Source organism: Triticum urartu, chromosome 2A (genome assembly GCF_056163025.1).
Source record: "Triticum urartu cultivar PI428250 chromosome 2A, HENAU_Tu73, whole genome shotgun sequence".
In the NCBI taxonomy this organism is placed as follows: domain Eukaryota; kingdom Viridiplantae; phylum Streptophyta; class Magnoliopsida; order Poales; family Poaceae; genus Triticum; species Triticum urartu.
The window spans coordinates 484,170,579-484,176,609 of NC_141874.1; positions in this window are offsets into that span (position 1 = coordinate 484,170,579).

A 6,031-nucleotide genomic window follows, 5' to 3' on the forward strand; every position below is an offset into this window, starting at 1 on the left:
ATGCATAGGGGTTGGCACATGTTTTCGTCATGATTCTCCAGTAGAACTTTGGGGCACTTTTTGCGGTTCTATGTGTTGGTTGAATAGATGAATCTGAGATTGTGTGATGCATATCGTATAATCATGCCCACGGATACTTGAGGTGACATTGGAGTATCTAGGTGACATTAGGGTTTTGATTGATTTGTGTCTTAAGGTGTTATTCTAGTAGGAACTCTAGGGCTGTTTGTGACACTTATAGGAATAGCCCAACGGATTGATTGGAAAGAATAACTTTGAGGTGGTTTCGTACCCTACCATAATCTCCTCGTTCGTTCTCCGCTATTAGTGACTTTGGAGTGACTCTTTGTTGCATGTTGAGGGATAGTTATGTGATCCAATTATGTTAGTATCGTTGAGGGAACTTACACTAGCGAAAGTATGAACCCTAGGCCTTGTTTACCATCATTGCAATACCGTTTACGCTCACTTTTATCACTTGCTACCTTGCTGTTTTCATTATTTCAGATTACAAATACCTATATCTACTATCCATATACCACTTGTATCACCATATCTTCGCCGAACTAGTGCACCTATACAATTTACCATTGTATTGGGTGTGTTGGGGACACAAGAGACTCTTTGTTATTTGGTTGCAGGGTTGCTTGAGAGAGACCATCTTCATCCTACGCCTCCTACGGATTGATAAACCTTAGGTCATCCACTTGAGGGAAATTTGCTACTGTCCTACAAACATGTGCACTTGCAGGCCCAACAACGTCTACAAGAACAAGGTTGTGTAGTAGACATCAATATCATGTTCACCATTTTGACCTGAGGGGGAAACTTCTTCTGTCCCCCTGTGTTCAGTGATCGGGGCTCCTTGTCATCGTCCTCGCTCTACGATCCCTTCTCCTTGCTTTCGGCATTTAACTTGCTGGCCTGTTTAAAAACCCAACAATCTCTGTTGGTATGATTGGGTGGTTTGTCCGGGGTGCCATGAATCTGGCACGGACGATCTAGTATGCGGTCCAAGCTGGATGGGCCAGAATTGTTCTTTTTGAACGGCTTCTTCCGCTGACTGGACTTAGAGCCATTGAATCCGGCATTGACCGTCGTATCACCGGTGATGTCATTGTTGTTTCGACGCTTGTGTCTGTTGCGTCGGGAATTATCGTTGCTATTTCTGGCTTCAGGGGTGCCGGCGTCGCTTGCATTGTTTTTGCTACGGGCTAGCCAACTATCCTCACCCGCACAAAAGCGGGTCATGAGTGCCATGAGGGCTGCCATGGACTTCGGCTTTTCTTGGCCGAGGTGGCGGGCGAGCCATTCGTCGCAAATGCTGTGTTTAAAGGCCGCTAGGGCTTCGGCATCCGGACAGTCGACGATCTGGTTCTTTTTGGTTAGGAACCTAGTCCACAATTTCCTGGCTGACTCTCCGGGTTGTTGAACTATGTGGCTTTGGTCATCAGCGTCTGGAGGTCGAACATATGTACCTTGGAAGTTGTCAAGAAAGGCTTCTTCCAAGTCCTCCCAGCTGCCGATGGAATTTTTGGGCAAGCTGTTCAGCTAGTGCCGGGCTGGTCCTTTGAGTTTTAGGGGGAGGTATTTAATGGCATGAAGATCATCGCTGCGGGCCATATGAATATGGAGAATGAAGTCTTCGATCCATATCGCGGGATCTGTGGTTCCATCGTATGATTCGATATTCACGAGTTTGAACCCTTCTAGGAATTCATGTTCCATGACTTCGTCAGTGAAGCACAGAGGGTGTGTGGCACCTCTATATCGGGCCGCATCGCGACGTAGCTCCGATGGAGTCCGTTTGCGGCTTTCGGCCTGCTTATGACTAGGTTTGTCACGTCCTAGTAGATAGCCGTCGTCACGTGTCGAGGCACGTCCTCGTGATCCGTAGATCGATCTGGTATGTCCTGCTCTATTGTTCAGGTCCTGTCGAAGGTCATATGCATGACCGCGAGCTGTTTTACCTCTGTATTTGCGATGAGGTGGGGCGGGCTGGTGTTTGTCTTGAGTTGTCGTTTTATCCCGAGCACGTGGTGGTCGGTCAGCCGCACTGCACGATGATGGTATGTGCTCTGGCGCCTCGTCGTCAAACTGAGAAAGCAATTTGTGCTTAGGGTAGCTTTTGGCTGGGCGCTTGAGGTCGTATTCTTCGGCTGCTAGGACATTGGTCCATTTATCATTGAGCAGATCTTGGTCGGCTTGAAGCTGTTGCTGCTTTTTTTAGGCTCCTTGCAGTGGCTATTAGCTAGCGCTTGAAGTGCTCCTTCTCTAGAGGTTCCTCAGGCACGATGAAATCCTCAGTGCCGAGGCTCGCCTCATCCTCGGAGAGCGGAAGATAATTACTGTCCTCCGAGTCTTCGTGTGTGGCCTGTCCATCAAGGCTAACTTGCCAGTCTTTCCGTTCGTTTTGTTCGGCAGTTGCATCAACGGGGTCGTCATTGTCTTCGGCACCTTCCGGAGTGTTATCTTCTCCTGTGCCGGTGTTGCTGTCTTTGCTACGGCATAACTTAGAGCGGCGTCGCTGACGCTGGCACTTTGATTGTATCTCGGGAGGTTTATCCTCAGCTAGATTTTCCTTGTCATCACCGCTATTCTCTTTTTGTGCATCCACTATGTATACGTCATACGAGGAAGTGGTCGTCCAGGGTCCGGTAAACGGCGGGTTTTGAGCCTCTTCTTCTCCAGCATCGTCGTCCATACCGTCGATGTCGTCGGAGCCATAATCGAGCATGTCAGTTAAGTCTTCGACAGTGGCTACGAAGTGGGCGGTGGGTGGGAAGCGAAATTCTCCGTCATCTGCCTTCGGTTCGAACCGGACACAATTCGGCTGTGAGCCCCCCGCTAAGGATAGGGCTCTTAATGAGTTTAACACGTCGCCCAAGGGCGAGTGTCGGAAGATGTCCGCGGAGCTGAATTCGACGATCGATGACCGATCAAGCTCGATGTACGCAGACGCACAAGGTTTGAAACCTGTAGCTGGAGACGAGTCCATGGTTCTGGTGACATAGATGTCACTTGAAGTTAAGTCTGTGTGCAGCTCCAACACTGCTAAGTCTGCGGCTTCCGTGGCGGGGTTGAGCTTCCCGTCCTCAGATAGCGCAATCTGCTCCGGATCTAAGGCCAGAGCAGCTACAGGTACTATCTCCTGGGTATGGTCTGATGAAAGATTTACGCCATGCTCATCGTGGTGGCAGGGAGCGGCTGCCGTGGTTTCGAAGCCGTCGAAGATCAAGTCTCCACGGATATCCGTGACGTAGTTCAAGCTTCCAAATCTGACCTGACGGCCTGGGGCGTAGCTTTCGATCTGCTCCAGATGGCGAAGCGAGTTGGCACGCAGTGCGAAGCCAGCGAATACAAACATATGTCCGGGGAGGAAGACTTCCCCTTGGACAATGTCATTGAAGATGGTAGAAGGAGCCATCAATCCTCTTGACGATGGTACAGTGGAACTCTCAACAAAAGCACCAATGTCGGTGTCAAAACCGGCGGATCTCGGGTAGGGGGTCCCAAACTGTGTGTCTAAGGTTGATGGTAACAGGAGACGAGGGACACAATGTTTACCCAGGTCCGGGCCCTCTCTATGGAGGTAATACCCTACTTCCCGCTTGATTGATCTTGATGAATATGAGTATTACAAGAGTTGATCTACCACGAGATCGTAATGGCTAAACCCTAAAAGTCTAGCATGTCTGACTATGATTATGAGGATATATGTCTACGGACCTAGCCTCCGGTTTATATAGACACCGGAGGGATCTAGGGTTACATAAGGTCGGCTACAGAGAAAGGAATCTTCATATTTGGTCGCCAAGCTTGCCTTCCACGCCAAGGAGAGTCTCATCCGGACACGGGTAGAGTCTTTGGCCTTTGTATCTTCACAGCCCATCAGTCCGGCCCATGTCTAATAGGTCGGACGCCTGAGGACCTCTTAGTCCAGGACTCCCTCAGCGATGACCTCAGGAAACGCATACATTTTCTAGGAATAAACTGTGTTGGATCAATGAACAATCACACACGACTTTCTCTTGAAAACTGTTTGCATTACGCCACCTTGCGCAACGTTTACCACATAAAAACTGTGTGTGATGGACAGCCTTTGCCACACATTTTCTTCTACGGACCGTGTGTGATACATTCAATAACGCAAACGATTTAACAGGAAAAATTGTGTGTGATGTACCTGTGAACGGAAACATTTTCCTTGGAGCGACTGTGTGGGATGTACATACAAACGGAAACGTTTAGCGGGGACTGACTGTGTGGGATGTACTTGTGACCGGAAACAATTTCACCATATAATTGTATTTTTTTAGCTCTACTATACGTATTTCCGTATTTGAGTGCTCGCCGGTCGCACACGACCTCATTTTGCCGAGCGTGTGTGCCAGGAGGGCATATCCCCAATGGTTTTTGGGTCGTGTGGGAAGGACCCCCCCCCCTATCTCCCACACTCACTTGGTGACGGTTCCAAATGTCGTCGCGGAAAGGGGTTAAAAACCATTTGTTTAGGACCGACACGTACCAGTGCGCATTGTCGGTGGTCTTGTCCAAGATCCTCATTGCAACAAACTCATCCAAGACTTCATTTAAACACAAGGCGTGAAAGTCCGGCCTTTGACGGATGACGGAGGACATGGCCTTATGGTAAGGCATCATGGCCTTGAGAAACTTGCGCTTGATCCAATTGGCATCTGTATCCTTGCTCCCATGATCTCGGAGTGAGATCGCGTGAGTGGCTAATCTCCAGTAAAGCTCTCGAGGTTCTTCATCTTCATTCATTGCAAACTCATCGGCTTCATGTTACACCACTTCAAAGTTTGAGCGCTGAATGCTTGCGCTTCCCTTGTAAATGGAAACAACATGTTGCCATGCTTCCTTGGCCACGGTGAAAGGACGGAGATGCACAATATCTTCGGGTGGAATTGCTTCTTGGAGAATGAGGAGAGCGGACTCATTGAATTGATGATGTGTGGCTTCTCTAGGAGTGAAGTTTCTTGGGTCATGCGGGTAGAAACGTTGCTCAATAATTCTCCAAAGATTAGTAGAACTATGATTTAAATGACGTTTAAAGCGATAGACGCAAGCGGCAAAATCCTCATTTTTCACAAGCTTGGGAGGAGGACCAACATGATTCATATGTGTGGAGGGAACCGGTCCTCCGTAAGTAATTGGAGGTTCAACATGAGCAAAGATACCATTTCCACTTCTACCACTAGTCAAAGGAACTTGATCACTAGTAGCTTCCCCCCTTTTGGAGGTAGCATCCGTCACCTTGTTAGTGGGATCGACCACTTCCAACGGTGTGGTGGAAACTTTAAGACCATCAAGAAACTTCTCAAGTATGCCTTTGACCTCGGTCGTCATGGAGATTTTCAATTGTCCAAGGCCACATTAAACTCCTCAAGAGAGACCGAGGATCCCCCATCGGCCGCAAGCAAAGGGGGACTCGCACCGGAGTGCTCCTCCACCTCGCCGGAGGTGTCAACCATACTCTCGGACGACAAAGTCCTTAATAAAGAGACAAGGCTCTGATACCAATTGAAAGGATCGATATGGTTGACTAGAGGGGGGTGAATAGGCAACTAACAATTTTTAACTTTTCTTTACCAAATTAAACTTTGCATCAAAGTAGGTTCTCTAGATATGCAACTAGGTGAACAACCTATATGATGCAACAACAACAAGCACACAAGCAAGCAAGGGATATAACACTATATAAGCTTGCGCGAGTAAAGGTAAGAGATAACCAAGAGTGGAGCCGGTGGAGATGAGGATGTGTTACCGAAGTTCCTTCCCTTTGAGGGGAAGTATGTCTCCGTTGGAGCGGTGTGGAGGCACAATGCTCCCCAAGAAGCCACTAGGGCCACCGTATTCTCCTCACACCCTCACACAATGCGAGATGCCGTGATTCCACTATTGGTGCCCTTGGAGGCGGCGACCGAACCTTTACAAACAAGGTTGGGGCAATCTCCACAACTTAATCGGAGGCTCCCAACGACACCACGAAGCTTCACCACAATGGAAT